Consider the following 20,429-nt stretch of genomic DNA (forward strand, 5'->3'; position numbering starts at 1 on the left):
AAGTGAAATTCGAAATGTATATTTTGACTAAATGACGTACACTGTTTACAAGGGTATTTATTTATTTATTTATATACTTATCTTCATAACATGTTTTTTTATTTAAAGTGCTATCTACTGTATGTGTGATTAACAATGAACATGTTTTTACAACCCATCTCCTAGAGGCCCAAAAGGAAAAGAAGTATAAAGACACAGACAACAAATGAAACCAAAGATGCTGATTGCCAAACAGATTTCACCATGGAGCAACTACTATTTGAGGCGCAGCGTGGTCCAGTCAATAAGCAGCCTCGAGATGCTTATGTCCAATGGCCAGGAAAATGAATTGAATGTGACCGGCGAAAGTCAGCAAAGTGTTGTTGGACCATTGCTACAATGTGAGAACTCAACAAGATGAAGATGAAACTGAATATAATGAAGATGCTTTTGAATTCCTCGCTGACTACTTGACAAAATCTACACCCGCAAAAAAAGGTCCACCCAATAAACAATCGACGTTGATGGTTTCTCCAATTCGTGTGCAAATAACACAAGCTGAACTAACAGAGACTGAAGCTTCTACGCAATTGACCGAGGAACTTGCCAAAGATCTCGACTAGTTTGTCTAGTTTGGCCGATTTGACCACCACAGTTGAGTCACAAACCACAATCATGCAGGACGATTGGCTAATAAAGGAGCAGAAATACATTGTATTCGACAGCTGCCTGGTAGAGATTATACTGATGCTGAAATGTGTGCATCCCGGTCGGGGGAAAATATGTGTGGAGCCATTGGTGATTGTGACTCGTGTATTACAAGGCACTAACCTGAAAATCCAAGCCACCTGTGCCCACCTCCATGATACATTTTCATGGTCCGCTCAACCGAGGCTGGGCAAAGTGCCAGCTGGAAATCTACTGTGTTCAGCAGCTCTACTTTTCAGTGGGTCCACTCTTAGTAAGTTGCAAAGAGAATTTTTATTCTGCGCTATTAGTCAAGCCTGGGAAATTGAACAAATGTCAATTGAAAGGACATTCTCTGGGAAACGGTTCAGGCTAGTTGGCGATGGACAGTGTGACAGCCCCAGATTTTCAGCAAAGTACTGAACATACCACTTTCAGGTCATGGAAACTAAAGAAATTGTGAGTTCGGACGTTGTGCAGGTGTCTGAATGTAAATCCTATGTGGCCATGGAGAAACATGGTTTTAAAATCCCTCGAACATCTTCAATCGAGGGGAATGCAAATAGACCGCATAGCCACTGACAGACATGTTTCAATAGCCCAGGCTATGCGAGAACAGTTTCCAAACATTTGCAATCAATTTGATGTATGGCATGTTGCCAAATCAATCAATAAAAAAATCACAGCTGCAGGTAAAAAAAAGGGTTCTGAAAATATTTTACAGTGGTCCCATTCTTTCAGCAACCATCTATGGTGGATCTCCAAAACTTGGGATGGATCTGTGGAAATTCGACTTGAAAAATGGCGCTCATGGACCTTTATCGGAGGAACAGGAACGCAAGAAGAAGTGGTTGGTTCCATCTTCACCTCCACACAAAGCTCTTGAGAAGATCATGTTTGATAAAACTCTTTCAAGAGACCTGAAGGGACTCACAGAATTCTGTTACACCGGAGATTTGGACGTGTGCCACAATATGTGCCTAAAGTAGAGGCCCAAGAGGTTGCGTTTCGGCATAGACGGTATGCAATATCGAACATTACTAGCCGTATTAGCGCATAACGAGAATCTAGGCAGAGAACAAACGAGAACTGCAGGAAACTTTGGAATGCTTCGTTACACAATGGCCTTTGCAAAACGAAGCAAAAAAATGGGTTGCCAAGCCGATATACCAGGAAATGGAATTCGATTTTGTGAAAGATCTCATTTTGACTGTGTTGGCCATGCACACTCATTGAATCGAACCTGATTGTTCCTAGGACACATACATTGCCACAAAACATTGCAAACGAGCCCTGTCCCCCAAAAGAGAACCTCGTTGAACAGTTGACTTTCCAGTATAAATGATTAACAGCTGTGTGTATGTGTCATGACCTACAGAACGCGCCCCTTTTGGACTTCCTGGTCCTTGTCTCAACGGGGCTTGCACTCTCTGGTACTCCCAACATGGCCGTCCAGCGTGAAACACCTTCCTCGCTCTACACATTGGACGTAGCGTGTTCTATTAATAGACCACGCCCCCCACGGCTCTGTGCGTCTCAATGCTATTGCGAAGTAGCGACCAGACGTGTAGCTCACGGTATTGTTATCCTTGGTTCTATCCCAACCAACCCCATTCCTAGACCCTTTCCCTTCTTTCTTGCTTACTGGACTTGTGTGCTGAGTAGCGCACTCTTAATTTCCCGGATTCCTGGATCGTTGCATCCTGGAACTTTGAACGCACGCTGGAGTCGGAAGAGACTCGTGCAGCCTTATTCAAGACCCGATTCGTCCGCAAGAAGGCATCGACCAAAAAATCCAGCAAAGATCGGACTCAGGTGAGAAGGGGGGGGGGGGAACTCCTTGACAGTTTGAGACGCCACCCGACCGAACTCTATATGGACATGGAAGCGGCCGTCCAGGACCTGATGCGTGGTATGCAAGAGCTATCAACCGAGGTACAGAATCTAAAGGCGGAAAACTTCGCTCTCAAACAATTAGTGCTATCCCGTGATTCTGCCACAAAAGAAAGTGTCTTGCTGGGCGGCATAGTGGACAAATACGATGGGTCGGCAAAAACCCTTCGTGGATTCCTGGATTCATGTTTGGTCCAATATACTTTTAAGCCCTACTGCTTTTCGACTCCCAGGGCTAAGGTGGGTTTCATAATTTCCCACCTTTCAGGAAATGCCTTAACCTGGGCTACGCCCCTCGTTAATTCCGGCGATGCTCTCCTAGATGACTATGATGGGTTCATACATTCCCTTAAAACCATGTTTGACCGCCCAGAGCAGGTCTATAGTGCCCAGGAACGCCTGTTAAGACTTTCAGCAGGAATCCCAGGATATGCTCACCTATGTAACCCGATTCAAGCAATTAGTCAAGGAAGCTGATTGGTCCCCTAAGGCGAGTTTTACCCTTTTCAGGAGAGGACTGAATGAGGAGATTAAGGATGAGTTGGCCAGAGTGGCGCGCCCAAACTCATTCCAGGCACTAATGGACCTCGCCATGCAAATAGACTTTCGTATCCAGGAAAGGAAGGCAGAGAAGAAGAAATCCAGAGGAAATCCTCCGAAAGTGTCCTTTGAGAGCACCACCAAGACGGACACAAACCCAGCCTCAGTCACTGAACCAGAACCCATGCAGATAGGAGCCTTCTGTGGACCTATATCCCCGCAAGAAAGGATGAGAAGGATTCATACAGGATTGTGCATGTACTGTGCCTCAGACAAACACTTGGTTAGGGAGTGTCCTCTAGCCCCTCCTCGACGTTCAGGAAACGTCAGCTCCCGATCCTATATGGAGCAGAGCTTCGGGAGAGAGATGTTTGCTCCACATCAATTCCATCCTTGAACTCTCCTGGACAAAACAATTTGGTGAAACTACAGGCCTTCCTATCGCCCTCCAAGAATAAGACCTATTCCATTCTGGCCTTGATAGACTGCAGAGCTATGGGAATTTTCATTGATCAAGACTGGGTTGTTAGTCATCATATTCCATACTAAACACAAAGCACCATGCAGCCTGTGGAAGCAATCGACGGAAGATTCCTCACTTCAGGACCCATAAGCCTGCAGACAAAAGAGATCCAGCTTTCTATAAACCATCACCAAGAGCGGATTAGATTCGACATCATTAAGTCAGCTCATTACCCCATGGTATTGGGTATGCCCTGGTTACAGAAGCACAATCCGTATATCAATTGGACAGCAGGATCACTATTCCTAGGCTCAGAGTTTTGTATGTCTCACTGTCTATTCCTGGATCCCTCCTTGACACCCCCTAAAGAACCACCAAGAGATCAGCAAACACCACTCATGGTCTACAATATCATACAAGTCCTTGAGGCCTATCAGGCATATGCTGATGTATTTTCAACTGCCATAGTCCAGGCCTTACCCCCCTCACAGACCTGAAGACTGCGCCATAGATACAGATCCCTCAGCAGTGATTCCCTCTGGCAGAATGTTCATTCTTTCCGAACCAGAGAAAAAGGCCTTCTGAGAATACTTGGATACCAACCTTGAAAATGGCACCATAAGACCTTCAAAATCTCCAGCAGGTGCTACGTTGTTCTTTGTTCCCAAGAAGGACACCAAGGAACTCAGACCTTGCCTCGACTATCGTGGCTTAAATCAATGCACCCTCAAAGATCGGTATCCACTGCCCTTGATCTCGGATATCCTGGAAGCTGTGAGAGGTGCCGTAATATTCACGAAGTTGGATCTCCGGGGTGCCTATCATTTCATCCGTGTCCCGTAAGGAGACGAATGGAAAACAGCCTTTAGAACACCCTTTGGTCACTATGAATATCTAGTCATGCCCTATGGACTAGCTAATGCCCCTGCAGTTTTTCAACGTTTCATGGATAGGGTGTTTTCTGACATGTTATTCCTCTTCGTCATTGTCTATCTGGACGACATATTGATCTTTTCCAAGGATCTTCTAAAGCATGAAGAACATGTAAAGGCAGTATTACAACGACTCCGTGAACACAAACTTTTAGCCAAACCCAAAAAATGCTTGTTTCAAGTTACTTCTGTTCACTACCTAGGATTCATCCTTAGCCCAGAAGGAATTGCTATGGACCCTTCAAAGGTAAAGGCCATACTGGCATGGCCCGCTCCCACGTCCGTGAAACAAGTTCAATCCTTCCTGGGGCTTACCAACTTCTAACGGAAGTTCATATCCAACTTTTCCGAGATCGTTCAGCCGATCGTTGCTCTCTTGAAGAAAGACACCCCCTTTATCTGGTCTACACCACAAGATAAGGCATTCCAACGTTTAAAGGCAGAGTTCACGCAAGCCCCCATCTTGGCCCAACCCGACATAAATCGACCATTCCTAGTGGAAACGGATGCCTCTAACTACGCGATAGGAGCGGTCTTGAAGCAGGAATTTGAGGATAAACTGGAACACCCCATTGCTTACCTTTCACGAACCCTGACTCCTAGTGAGACACACTACTCCGTCCTGGAAAAGGAACTGTTAGCCATCCGCCAAGCCTTCACTGAATGGCGACATCTACTTCTCGGTGCTAGATATCCAGTTCAGGTCCGCACGGACCATCGGAATCTTCAAATTCTGCAGTCATTGGAGTGTAGGAACAGTCGTCAGGCACATTGGGCCTACTTCTTTGCCCAGTACCAGTTCCACCTCACTCATGTTCCCGGATCACAAAACCTGATTGATGACGCCTTATCTCGACGTCCTGACTATGAAACTACTGAAGATAGGGCCTACCCTAAGATGTTTCCCCACACGATCTTTGTAGCTCAAGCAGTCAATCTCCTGGAAGAAATTCGAGTGCAAACCCAATCCTCTAATCTCAAGAGGATGATGATGATATTTCAAGGAAGAATCAATGGAATCTAAGAGTCAAGGAAGGATATTTATTCAAGGACAATGCACTGGTAATTCTTACACAGAAATTACAACAAAGAATAATAAACCCCTGTCATGATACCCTTCACTCCGGACATCGTGGCATAACCAACACCCTCCGCCTCATACAAAGACAGTTTTGGTGGCCTGGAATGAAGACCAACGTACAGCAGTACATCAAGGCTTGTTCTATTTGTAGTCAAAATAAACATGATAACAAGAGACCGGCGGGTCTTCTACTGCAACCTACACTGCCAACAAGGCCATGGGAATTCATTGCTACGGACTTCATTGTGGAATTACCACCTTCCCGAGGATGCACGACCATCATGGTTACCATTGACTTGTTCTCTCATATGGCTCATTTTACACCCCTGTGTAAGCTACCATCCTCGTCCGAACTTGCTGGAATCTTCCTGGAACACATATTCCATCTGCATGGACTTCCTTCCAAGATCATATCTGATCGAGGACCTCAATAAGTTTCACAATTCTGGAAACATCTCTGTCGCATTTTGGGAATCCAACACGCCCTCATCAGGTTATCATCCCCAAACCAAAGGGGCCACAGAACGTGCTAATCAGACCCTGGAACAGTATCTTCGATGTTTCGCCACCAAGGTTCAAGATGACTGGTGGCTCCTGATACCCGTGGCTGAATTCGCCTACAACAATTCCGATCAATGAGCACTTAACACCAGTCCCTTTTATTGTAGCCAAGGTTTCCATCCATTGGTTCTACCCTCTGTTCTCCATCATCCTACACCGGTACCTACTGTCGACTCCTGGATCGAAACCCTCATCAACGTACACCAGGAGGCCAAAGAAAACTTAGAGAAGGCCAGAACACAGACTAAGAGGTAAGCGAATTCCAAAAGAAGACCAGGGCCTTCTTATGCAATTGGTGATCAAGTCTGGTTGTCCTCGAAATTATTACCCCGACATCTACGGCCAAACAAATTGGCCCCTCGGTACTATGGTCCATTTCCAATCAAGGAAGTTATAAATCCAGTCTCATACCGGATCAAACTACCGGACTCCTGGAAGAAAATTCACCCAGTTTTTCACACATCCTTATTAAAACCCTACATCCAATCCTCCCGGAAATCCTGTAGAGCCCCTCCTCTGCTGGTCGACAACCAACTGGAATATGAAGTGTTCCGAATTTGCAACTCCAGGTATAAACGGGGTCAGCTTCAATACCTGGTTGAATGGAAGGGATACCCTCCTAGTGAAAGAACCTGGGATCCACTTTCTAATCTCAAAACCCCTCGACTGCTCAGAAGATTTCATCTCATACCCCCGGGCAAACCTGGAGGAACGGGTCTTCGGAGGAGGCATGCTGTCATGACCTACAGAACGCGCCCCTTTTGGACTTCCTGGTCCTTGTCTCAACGGGACTTGCACTCCCTGGTACTCACAACATGGCCGTCCAGCGTGAAACACTTTCCTCGCTCTAAACGTTGGACATAGCGTGTTCTATTAATAGACCACGCTCCCCGCGGCTCCGCGCATCTCAATGCTATTGCGAAGTAGCGACCAGACGTGTGCTTCATAGCTCGCTGTATTGTTATCCTTGGTTCTATCCCAACCAACCCCATTCCTAGACCCTTTCCCTTCTTTCTTGCTTCCTGGACTTGTGTGCTGAGTAGCGCACTCTCTTAATTTCCCGGATTCCTGGATCATTGCATCCCGAAACTTTGAATGCACGCTGCAGTCGGAAGAGACTCGTGCAGCTTTATTCAAGACCCGATCCGTCCGCAAGAAGGCATTGACCAAGAAATCCAGCAAAGATCGGACTCAGGTGAGAAGGGGGGAACTCCTTGACAGTATGTTCCACAATGTTTGTACATGACCAATGGCAATCTATTTAACTTGAATTTCAAAGCCATTAAAAGTATTAAGAAGTATTAAGCGTCCAAATTGTCTTTTCCAATGTATCCTCTTTGTCAATTTTTTTTGCAAGAAGTGCCTGTTGGAGGATGCCATACAGTGTAACTCTGTTTTCCCCCTTCCCGCTTTCGCCCAGCTCTTGTGGGTCCTTCACTGATCAGGGCACGGGAGGGTCAGATGGATATCAGCATGAAAGCAACTGCGGGGTCTGCAGTTGACTTAGCATGCACGTGTCCATGCACGTGTCCAAATAGACAGAATAAATACACTAAGGAATGAGACCGAAGCTAAATAACAAACTTGGAATGCAAGAACTAATAACTGTAAGCAAAACACTGCATGGAAGGGGGCTGTTGGTGTGAAATAGGTGCAGTTTAACCTATATTTTTATGGGGGCATGTGTTAGGGGTTGTTCCTTCGGATGCCTTATCAGAAGGGATGATCCTTGATTTGCAGCATTTGGAGTCTTACGATTTCAAACACAGTGGGGATAGGTGTTAGTGTTACCAAAATATATAACCACTCTAAATTAGGTATATGGTAGGTGAATTGGAGTGGTGCGGGGGTAGGGTCTGGTGATCAGATGCGTTCAAAGGTAATAGGGGTCATGGGTTCAGGGGACCGCGGCCTGGCAGGGAGGGGTTGGAGATGGCATGAGTCGGTCAGCAAAGATGGATGGGGCACTAAGGTTGGAGCAGGCCTTGGTCTCACATTCTTGGATGAGCACATTTTGTCAGGGCTCGATACTCGCTACTTGCAAAAATGAATAGCTGCATTTCCGTGAGAACAGGAGACGCGCTGAGCTGACAGAGGACAGAGGTGGTGGGGGTGGGCTCTGCGCGGAGAGGGAGAGTGAACCTTTCGCCAGAGGGCCTAGAAAAAGATGACGTTTGGAAGGACACAAAATGGAGTTCAAAGTATACACATTAGCACAGCGTTAACACACTTATATGAAACATGGGTGATCCCAATAGATACAGCAGGGGTGGAGATGTCTCCCACTTTAGCTTATCCGTCATTTGCCTGGTACGAGAATGGTGCAGGGGGGGCCGGATATACCGCCTCTCCTTCAACATTTGTTAGTACACGGGAAGTTCAGTGGAGATGGAAGGGCACTTGGATTTATGACTTGTCAGTGTCTCACGTTATCCGCAGAGCACATTCCTCCCCGAAAACAGGGCGTACGCAGACGTGACAATGGGGAGGACTCTAACTGGAACTCTTGCCCTAAAATAACTAAATCACTATCCATATAGATGAGTAAAAACGTATTCACAATAGCGCAGCATTGGTGATGCCAGCAAACAATTTGTTTATTTTTCAAACATATTTTGAATGCCACGTTGGACGGCCGGGCTAATCACTCCCATGGAGTGAAGGTCACTGCGTTTGATGTTGCTTGTGGGCTGTTCACACCGACACATCCTGTACAGTATGTTTTTGATTTGGGGCTTTCCTTCACCAAAAGGAAACTTAGCATTCGTGCTCCTAAGAAGGTTCAATTGTTGTTCATACTTGGAAGAAAGGGAGGATTCGCTATGGATTGAATGACGGGAGGTGTGTAATACCCGCAAAAATGATAAGGTTCACCATTTCAAAACTGAACAAAGGAACATGTAATTTCATTTTATGAAAACCGTTGATCTGAACGGACACTATGCGTTACGTCAAGAGAATGGAAATACCAAATATAATGTAAGTTTTACTGTCGACGAGTTTATAGACGAACGAGTCAAGGTTTCATTTTCTGACCGGTTTTGCTGGCTTACATTGTAATGGGTTGTTGGTTGGGGCATAGTGTGACGACACGCAAACTCAACCTGTATGTATTTGTCCCGGGCACATGGGCAGTCCAGCACCGAAATGCATAGAGTCCACGTCTGGGTTCCCCCTGGTTCCACCAACGCCAAGTTCGTTGCTAATATTCCGTTATAATGTTGTCTATGTGTTGTTCAAATTCTTCTGCATCCGCATCCCATTGCGAGCTAAACATACTCCACAGCACTAACCTCTCAAGCACATCGTAGACTCCAACTTTCCACAATGTTTTTTCTGTATTTCCATTGTTTCTGGTTTCTGTTCATTATTAGGTTTCACCTGGTGCAGAATGAAAGGGTAAATGGATAAATTAGAATAAAGAACGGCTACTGAGATAAATTTCTGTTATGTTTTCTACATGGCTACATCCTTCCTTTCTGTGAATGTCATTGTTTCCAGATACCCAGTGACAGGTTCTTCAGCAGGCAGTGGCAGATACACCTAAATGACTGGCTTACAATTACGCTGATGTGGGACGATCGCACCGGACCGATATGCCCTTTGGCGGTACCAGCGACGAGTAGCAACATGACATTGTTTAAGGTGGTCTAGCAACAAGCTGATGCCGAAGTCTTGCTATTCAAGGTGCGTCCAATGCGCTTCTTCTACCGAAAGGAACACTGTGTGCCTCATGATAAAGATTTGATGTTCGAAAACAACGAAATTAAAAATGTGGTTGAATATGGAAATTGGCGGATGTTCTCAGAGCGTTTATTGTGTTTCCTTTAAAAATTATATTTTCTATTCCGATTTGGGAGACGCTGTACTTTGAGAGGATGCGTGTGTTGATATTCTGGGTTCTGCATCAGGTAACGTTAAGACGTAGGTGATGACTGGGCACGTTTCGCTACGCTGCACACCAACATCATGAAAATAGGTGGAGAATAATCGCTAGGAATAGTGATGTCAGCTTCAGGGGCGGGGATATGATTTAGTGCTGCGAGGGCAGTTCAACGTAGGGCGATGCGGCAACGGATAAGATTAGCACAATATGGCCGCGCCCCGCTGCCTGATTTCACATGTGTAAAAGTAAGGAAAACTAAGGTACGGTGCGTAGGAAATGTTTTTACAATCGATCACAGTTTGCTTAAATCCACATGCCCGAACGCTCGGGACAATAATATTTTTGAGCGCACTATTCCTTTAAGCAAAACTGAAAACCACTTAAATGGAACTGAATATGTATTGTCTACAAGGCCCAACTTTATGAATGAACATGTCAACCTTTCTGAACATGATAAGAACAGAACCCCTCGCACTGGATTGTAGCAATATATTGCTAGGTCCCTATTGTTTCCCAACATTCACATTTTCTTTTACAACGCAATTCCTACCAATGTAAATAATAATACTGATGTTATTAATGGATATATAGGTGCACCTAAACACACAAAGAGACAAGCACGAAGGGCAAAGTATGATGTTTATCATGGGCTTGACGCCATAGAGGATGAGCATCACCCAAAAATGTCTAACAGTTGGTATACGGACATGAACTCAGTAGGGAGAAATTAAGTGAATGGCAGCTGTTATGTGTGTTTGTTGATATTGCATGGGTCAGGGGCACGCAAGGTCCTAATGCCACAGGAAGTACCAATCCTAGAAGCGCAATGCCTAGTACATCTTGCGCTATGCAGGCTCAAAGGCAGTTTCCAGGCAAACTACGTGAGGCTCGAACTTGTTGATCCAGATCGACAGCAATGCGATAAAACCCAAAGGGAAGCAAATGCCTAAGAAGACCCTACCTGGTGATACAAGGACTGAAATACACAGATAACAAATGGCAAGAAACAACAGCAAGCTGCATGGCAGAGGGTCTAGTGGGATACGAGAAGGGGTTTTGGCACCGGTGGAAGCAGTGTGTGCACAGTTCTGGACTGAACATATCACAAAGCTAACATGGATTGAAGTAATGGAGAAACCAGTGAAAGTACACAGAGAAGAATCATACAAATTTTGCTTTTACAGTGCCAGAATAGTATCTGTAGGGGCCAATGAACATTGCAATAAAACCTTGCTCATTCCTGATCTCAAGAAAGGCACAGCGGCAGTGATGGATTACTACTGGGGGTGCAGCCAACAAGCGTACTTGCACCTCCCACCATCATGGAGGGGCTACTGTTCGCTGGCCACACTCCACTCAGCTCTACTTATAATCCCAGAAATACATTTGCAAGGGGGGGGGGGGGGGGGTCAACAGACACTTTTGCCCCTACCTCCGTTCTGGCTTCTGAAAAAGAAATCAGAAACCCATTGCCAGGCCCGGAGTTCCAGACTCTCCCTCGCAAGGAAAAAGCTATAACTCTGTGTAGAAGAAAAAGATCGAACTATCTCCCCAAGGACTCATCAAGCTTGCTCAAGGAAATCCTAGATGAATACTGACTCTTGAACAAAGCAGAAACTTTCTTTGCCTCATTGCTACTACCTGGTGTGCAAGCTGCAGCCAATGCTAAATGGCTGCACATTGTCCGTTGGGAACTGATCCAGCTGGCTAACGACACCGAGCAAGGATTCAACGTCATAAAGGTGGAACTCCACCCTTCAAGCTGGTGCTGATACAGAACCGATATGTCCTTGATATGCGAATTGCAATGGATGCAGGCATATGCAAAAACATAGGGGACCCGAAGATACAGAGAATGGTTCCCTGTCACATAGAATTGTAGCTGTGCACAACCTGGGATTGTGCATGAAAAAGGAAGCAGGAATGCAAGATGAAGACTGGTTCGATTTGACTTTTTCTTGGGATCCATCATGGCTGGGGGCAATTGTTAAGATACTGGTACTCGTCACAGTCTTTATTTTGGTCATTTATTGCACCTGCCAAATGGGACTCTGATGTTGTGCCAAAGCAGTGCCCAGTAGCGCAATGATGATGGTTTCAATTGGGGGTTGTGGCACCCAAAGCACTTTGTGATTCCACAGAGAACAGTACCCAAACAGACAACACAAAAAGGATCTACGACCCTTTAAGCCCCCGTGGCACAGTTACCACACACCCAACCAACCCCAAATATTACACAGAGCACTCGGTAGATTTAAAAAGGGATTGTATTTACATGACATGTACCCCAGAGGAATATACCCAATCTGGAGCATGTTTACAAGGTGTTTTCAGAGCATGTGTTCCAAAAGACGGGTCATCACCATACATGGAAGCTGAAAGGCTGGATAGGGTGCAGAAGGGTGGAGGAAAACATATTGGAATTTAGTTGCCACTAACACTGCCAGGGATTTTTGTTCATTTATAATTAACAAAAGGGGGGAATGTTGGGAAGGTGAGAGGGTTTCCCACCCCCCTAGGCGATACAGAATAAGAACTAGGCACTAATTGAGCGCATCCAGGGAGCAGGGGGGAAAGGGGTACACATAAAGCGGGGTTGCGCGATCACCTTAGTGCATGCAGTATAAGTTATATGGTAGATGGAGATGTGAACGCCATCTTGGAAAACGGCAGCCATCTTAGAATCTTAGACGTTAGGCCCAAGCGCGGCGAACAGTATTTTGTGTGCATTAGACCCCTTGCATGAGCGCGAACACCACCCCCACCCTGGCCAGGTCTGAGAGATCCACAACCTCCTCCATTGTTCAGAAATTTACAGGCCGTCAAGCCTGGGAAGAATGCTCACGCCTGGGAAGAATGCCCCCTGCAAGGTCATGGAAGGGAGTGGAGCACCTCTTGGCAATACCATCCACCAGAACAGATATCAAGGCCCTCCTGCCCCCAACGATCCCCACAAGAGACATACATCTTTGTCATGCGTTCATCCCATGGCCCCTGCATGCCACAGTACCATCCAAGACCAGACCACCGACCATAAAACCTTTACACCGTGGATTGATCAATAAGATCAGAAGGCAAGGCTATCGCGCCTTCAGGTATGGGTCAGGATGGCATCAGAATTATAGCTCAAAACTATGGTGGAGGACCTTGGGGGTTGCTGATCTGTCTGGGAATTAGTGAAGTGTATGTGAGTAGGGTGACCTTGGCTCTCCCCCAAGCACTATCCCTGTATCTGACTAGTGTATTGTTACAATCTTAAGAATAACACTGTGTGTCAGAGTAGCTAATTAATTGTTAGGTCAGCAGCACCCACGTGAACAGAGATGGACAGATGAAGACGGACCAACGGCCTGGCATCCCATATGGAGCAAGCCCTACATCTAAAGGCATTAGTGAAGCTTTTTGTGCTTATAATGTACCGCACATGCCAACGGACCTCAGAACGTTCCGTGGCAACAGAGTTCTTGTTGATGCATTCCTAGTTTTGTAGAAATAAACACTTGTTATACTTACAGGAGTGTCTTGGGCCTTTTTCCCAAGCAGGCTGTATTTTTTCTGCTATGAGGATACAGGGGCATGCCTTCACCTAGCTCGTGAGTTGGGGCGCTCTATACTGAGTGTGGGGCGTTGGCATTTGGGCTGGCATCTTTTAACAGTAGCACAGTAAGGTCTGTGCATTGGTATGAGTTTCCATTGGAATTAGTGTAAGGCGCTCCAAGAAGTTTCAAGCTCCAGCTATGTCGTGCGTTGGCAGTTCTGTACACCGTTTTAAAATTCTTCATCAGTCTAGTCATACTATCGAGATCCTTATTAATGACTTTAAGCACCCCAAGGTGATTTCTCTTTGCTAAATTAAAGTTATTGCCACACCAATGAGCATTGTTGTTCCCTTTCTCTAGTCATTTACTAATACATTAACAAATAAAGGCTTGATTTTATCGAGTAAAAAACAAAACTTTAATACGCTTTTTGATAAGAAATGACTCCCAACAAGATGTTATTTGAGCTTGAGTCTTGCCCAGAACAACAGAGACCGATTCTAGTTGGCCATGTAATATTCTTGCCATGATTAATAGTAACCTCATCATATGTTGTACCGTACAAAGTACTAAGAGTGGTGTCAAAGCACTGGGTTAAAGACAGGGGCAAATTATCACGTTCAAACCTGTCTAAAACTAAGTACTTGCCAGCATGCCAACTGCATCCTCCAATACAAAAATAATCCCGGATTCATGCAAGACACGTTATTCAGATTGCCTGCCCAATTGAGCATTCTTAAACCCCATTCTAAAGAAAACATATGAAAGTTTATACCATTTGGATTACACCTAGGATCCACCATATTCACATCTGCGATGCCCCACAAAATATTTTGGTTATAATCAAAAAGTCCTTCCGGGTTCCCATTCCGTAAATTGATATTGAAGTCCCTGCCAGTCAGTAGGATGTTATCTACTGTTGCCACGGTCTCCTGTGTCACCGACAGTGATGAAAGAGCCATCACTGGAGCTACATTCGTGGCAGAGGTGAGTTAAAGAAATAAACAATGACACAGTTCCAATGCCTTAAACTAAACAGTGCAACCACATGGATGTAAGGTGATTCAATGTGTACTATATGTTTTTTTTAATCCAGTTAGACATATATCTGCATCCTTAACCCACCTAAGTTTCTACCTTGTTCGCTTGATACCAGAGTAATAAGCAAAGTGGAATACCAATTAAGTAACAGGGATCTCTATGCCAAGATTTTTTAAATATTATCATATCACATCCATGAAGAAAGCATACCAGATCTTGTTGGTACCGTTTGCTTCCCACACCTCTGATATTTCATGATAAAATCGCTGCCACCTGCCGTAATAAACAAAGCAGGTACTCAAAGGATTCGTGACCTTTCTCACCCCATGGATTCCTTGGAGGGTTTATCACTGAGTTGTTATAGCTGGGGCTAGGACGGGGAGATAGAAAGAACCCAGAGGCCAGATTTGAATTACCAAACTGCACAGATTGGATGGATTTTTCGGCATATGCATTACCCAGTTTACAATACCAGAAGACCGTAATGTCAGTACCATGACACTGCCCCCACGTTTCTTAAGGTGGAGCTACCCGTGCTACCCTGCAATCCATTAAAATACCCCCTAGATCAATGTGGCAACGTTTAAAGTCTGTGGTTAGCAACATATCCAATTTTTTCCAGAGAAATTTTCCGTGCAGATGTTTTTTTTCTCCACAACCTGTTCCCTAAAAATGTACCGCAAAATGCAGGGTGGGTGTTTGGTTGAAGCAATATGGGATGTGGATATAGGGGGGGTTGAACTTTCACAGAGATGGCAACTCTACAGCATAACCATAGTGAGAGGAAGTGCCATCCCCTAACTCCATGCCAGCACGACATAAACCAACATTGCTCTGAGGTGTACCACGTAGGTCTGCACAGCTACTGCTTCTCACATCCGGAGTTATGCAAAATAAGATCTCCAATGCAATGTACACATTGGTCGAAGCTGTTTTTATGAATCAGTCTCTGCATACGTCAGATGGGAGGTTGTGGCCTTCCTCTGAAGCTTATTAAATGTGGAGATAGCTGCAACATTGGCAGATTCAAATGTCCTTTGACATATCAGTATTTTTAGGATAATGGGCCATTTTGACGAGTCCGCTGTTGGGGTTCCTTCTCAATTTGCTCAACTTCTAAAATGTCCAATGTCCATACAAGATGTCTGTTATTTCGTTCCCTTCGTCTGTCCGTGTATCGTTCCTTATACAAACGCATTGAATGCATCAATTCATAATCTTGTATACTGTAATGCTGTGTTCGTTTTTTGAGCCGTGTTACTTTTTACACAAACTTCATAAAATGTCTTGAACTCATAATATACATGGCAAATACTGTTGTTTTTGCGGTCTCTTTGGTGCCACAGCAAGGTACTGTTCTAGTAAATGCGACTCCAGCCTGAGGTGGGGGTCACCGGCGATGCGCGCTTCTCTGGATCTTTCACGGGCAGGCTGTCCACCAGGCACACACACACACAAAGGACCGCTAACACACTCGCTTTGCCTGTTGCCTCAAGCGCGAACAGTGCGGGGTTCACTCTGTAATGCATTGTGATGTAATTCGCTACCTTCTTTCAATGAGCAATCTCCCGGCTTGCATAAAGGTTCCCCAGAGAGTAAACGCTGCAGTCAGCACCACCAGCATGGACTGCCCTCCCCGCCGTGTAGCTCTGCACCGTCACTGCGCTCGCCGCCCCGTGCATCCACTTTTGCAACTGCAGGTGCACGATATAACGAAAAGCCGAAAAAAAGCATACCTTCGCAAAAATGATACTAATATTTGCTCTGAGCGTGTCACCCGAACTCTGTGGTCCACGCGTACAGGCGCACTGACCTTCAGCCTCTCGCGTTTGCCCGGGGATGTTTGCGAGCTGCAGCTTCAGGGTTATCCCACGAGCTGCTTTTATCATTCGCAAGCCTCGCATGCAGAGCGCGTGCCGCTTACCTGCCAAAGGACCCACTCTCTGCACGGACCTCTAGCACTCCGCGGCGTTTGGGATCCTCCAGACTTGCCCCTGACTTCCAAACAGCGTTGTAGTCCAGCCTCCAATCCGAAATGCTACTTTTGTTTTTGTAGAGCATACGGAAGTGTAGTGCGCACGCGCACACTCCTACACATGGAGCTTGAGGGAGGTCCTTGCGAATGTGCCAGCAGCCCTCCCTGCCTACCATTCAATCCCAAAAATATCGCTGCCAGCAGCAAGCTCATACTGATGGACGATTGGTTAGGATGGTACTTTCAAAATGATGTTTGAGGGCATACTTCAATGCATCTGACAAAACCTAACAACATCTGTTAATAAAAATCTCACTCGTGCAATTGTTCCTTTGATCAGAAATGTCATACATGCCAACCCTCCCGATTTAGGCAGGAGACTCTCGATTTTTTCATTAAAAATTGTGCTATTTTTGACTGTCTCCCGCCTAAAATAAGTATATTCCCCATGCAATCCTATGGAAAAAATGCATTCTTCTGATTTCTGTGGTGAAATCTCCCTCTCAGGTGCTGCAGAATATTGGCATGTCTGAAATATGCATGTTAGGATTTAAGTCTCAGTGTAGCGGCTTGATATCTCGGGTTTGTGCGATTATCCCTTTTTGTTTTCACTGTGCCATGCTATCTAAGCAAGCTTCTAAAATTATTTAAATATCATGATTTCAGAAAAGGCTATGAAGTTAATTATCAAACCAATGCCGGGGCCTGCATGTCACAATACAGCTTCAGAAGAAGTCTAAGAGAGAGAGAGACTGTAAAATGTACATATATTAAAGAAGATCACCCCTGCTAATAGCGCAGGGATTCTTGCTTCTATTAAAGACATGGAGGTGAGCTTATGCATTACACATTTTTTTTTCTTTTTCTGCAAAAAACTACATTTCCCCTTAGTTTCAGTTCATCTGTAGTCCAATGTGCCCTGAGCATGGGACCATAGTTCTTACTGTCATCTCCTTCTTCTTTAATGCTCTTAACTGCACTCCAACATGTAACCAAAAAGGGAACTATTCCAAACATGAAGTCTCCTCTCTCGACTGCACTGTTCTGCTGGGTTTCCATCTATGCTTGGCTGCCTCGCTGCTCAAACAGCCTGTGCATCTCGCTAGCCTGCCTCAGTTGTTCTTCTGGTCATCTTCTACCGAAAAACATAAAGAGCACATTAGGGAGGCGGATACACAACGCTATTCTTGGAGAAATCCATCATAAATACAATCACACACATTGTCATCAAACCCTCCCGTGAATCTAGGGAGGGAAAGTAATGCTCGCCTCCTTGTCTTTAATAGAATCAAGACTCCCTGCGCTATTAGCAGGGGTATTCTTCATTCTGTGTCACGACCGGAGGCAAGCATTATGCTTGTTCAAAGCTAGTCATTACTGCTGCTGCTACTGACTGCACAGCCTTGAAATAGAATGTTCTAAATGTAGTATCACTGGCCCAGCCGGCCACTTGCAGGATATCTGCAACGCTGCGCCTTGCGCTAGCGCCTTTCAAGCCATTGCACCCCTAACAGAATGCGCTCCGAACCTAGCCATGTCTACTCCTGCCAACTGCATCACTTCTTGCACCCATCTTGCTGTTAGCTGTTGCCAAAGCTTTGTATGGTTTCCTGCGCGCTATGAGCAATTGCGCTGTCCCCATTGGCCTCATCTCAGCTGTCCTATCCTCGTATTCCCTTATGCAGGCTTCTACGCACCACTTGGGGTGTTTGTGCAGGTAGGGGTACACGATTGACGTGGAACCAGTCTTTGTTCTCCTGACCAGCATGTAGGTAACTCTTACTGGTCAATGCACCGTTCTGTTCACATCCAGCACTCTGACGTCTGCTACTCTCCTACAGAAGACTAGGCACAAGAGCATTGCTAGTTTCCGTGATAGTTGTTTCAATTACAGATATCTGTTCCCTGGCCAGCCGCCAATAGTTTTAAAATTATTGTTACATCCCATAGGGTGTTGTATCTTTATTCTGGTGGTCTCCTGAATCGTATTCCTCTAAGGAGTCGCACGACTGCTGTGTTCTCACCTACGGGCATGCCCTCTATGGGCAGGTGTCCCAATGATATAGCGGACCTCCAGGACTCCTATCGCGGGCATACAGGACTCCTATCGTCCTGTATGCCTTTCCGTCTTGCATTAACTCTGGAAGAAAATTCAAGATCGCTACTAGAGGGGCCAAAACGGTATGTAGACTTCTCCCTTTGCACCATCGAGACCATCTGCTCCAATCTGCGTCGTAGCTCTGTCTTGTGGACGGCGCCCACGATTCTGCCATGAGTCGAGCAGCCTGAGCCGAAATGCCTGATAGATTCCAGCGTCTCCTGCTATCATGCACGCCATCAGTGGGAGAGTCCCTCTCACTGTCAGAGGATGAAAAGACCCAGCTGGGACCATGAGAAGGTTGTCTCCTGGTGGCAGTACTCTTGGAAAGTCTGTTACTAGTTCGATCATCGTCAGAACCCACACTTGCAACTTCCATATTGGAGCCACCACTATCATCCTCGCTCTCTCCATGAGAGCTTTCGCTAATACTTTGTTCATCATTAGGAATGGTGCGAAGGTGTAGTGCGTGTCTCCCCTCCACTCTTGGAGGAACGCGCCTACTCCTGCCGCTGTCGATCTAACCTCCAGCTGAAATACCTGCTCTTCTGAGCGTTCAGTCTGGATGTAAATAAGTCTGTGTGAACTTGTCCCCATAGTTCCTCTATCCGTCGGAAGATACTCTTGTCCAGCATCCAGTCGCTCGAGTCTGATAAGTGTCTGGAATTCCAGTCCGCTACTACATTGAGCGAACCTGGGAGATATTCCGCTACCACTGAGGTCCCTGATTCGAGGCAGAAGTGCCAAAAATCCTTGGCTAACTCCACCAGCAATCTGGATTTCATCCCTCCTAAGTGATTGATGTATCTGACTGCCGATATGTTGTCCATCTTCAGCAGGATACACAAGTTCACTTTGCCTTTCGTGAAGGCTTTGATTGCGAATGACCCGTCTAGCAGTTCCAGGCATTTGATGTGCAACTTGAGCTCTTCTTAGCTCCATTTTCCCCCTGTTTCTAGCTACGGCAGCGAGTTCCCCAGCCTGCTCTGCTGGCGTCCGACTCTATCACTAAATTGGGCCGGTCTCCGAACATGGCCTTCCCGTTCCAGGCATCCATATTCTGTAGCCACCCTTCTAGTTCTGTCTTGGATTCTACATCAAGGAGTACTGCTTGGTGGTATTTTAGCCCTTGCACAGGTGCTTTATTTTCAGTCGTTGCAGGGCTCGATAATGTAGTGGGCCTGGGAATATCGCCTGAATTGACACTGCTAGTAGACCCACTACTCTCGCTATCGTCCTTAGTGATACTATGCTTTTGTCTAGACAGCTCCGTATCTCTCTTTTTTGATCTCTTATCTTCCTGGCTGGTAGCTCCAGGGTTGCTGTCCTGGTGTCTATGACAAACCCCAGGAAGTCTATCCTCCTCATCGGTATCACGTCTGACTTTTCTCTGTTCACTAGGAAACCTAGTGACGCCAGGAGCCCTTTCACCCAGCCTGTCTGGTATTGGAGCTATCAGCAGGATATCGTCCAGATATATAATTGTCCTGATTCCCTTATCTCTGATCGCTGCCACTTTCGGCTTCATGAGCTTCGTAAAGGCCCATGGTGCTGAGGCTAGCCCAAATGGCATTGCTGTAAATTGCCAAAATTATCCATCCCAGTCGAACACTAGGAAGGGTCGGTATCTCCTTTGCACTGGTATCGTAAGGTAAGCGTCTTTAAGGTCGATTTCCGTGAGCCAGTTGTCCTGCCTGAGGATATCCCTGAGCTGGTGGATCCCTTCCATCTTGAAATGGTGGTATGTCACCCAG

The 20,429-nt window shown here is 45.8% G+C and overlaps 1 protein-coding gene across 3 annotated transcripts in view; it reads right to left on the reverse strand.

The window, feature by feature from the left end:
* CROT (carnitine O-octanoyltransferase) overlaps positions 1–16,673 on the reverse strand; it is an 898,406-nt gene extending 881,733 nt beyond the window's left edge. The window contains exon 1 of one of the 3 annotated variants that reach the window (XM_069648391.1): positions 16,527–16,673. The gene's annotated coding sequence lies outside the window, so the exon portion shown is untranslated. The remainder of the gene's footprint in view (positions 1–16,526) is intronic. The other 2 variants (XM_069648390.1, XM_069648392.1) reach the window with 2 other exon arrangements.
* Positions 16,674–20,429: the final 3,756 nt, after the last annotated feature.

Source organism: Ambystoma mexicanum, chromosome 2q (genome assembly GCF_040938575.1).
Source record: "Ambystoma mexicanum isolate Mex_15411 chromosome 2q, UKY_AmexF1_1, whole genome shotgun sequence".
In the NCBI taxonomy this organism is placed as follows: Eukaryota; Metazoa; Chordata; class Amphibia; order Caudata; family Ambystomatidae; genus Ambystoma; species Ambystoma mexicanum.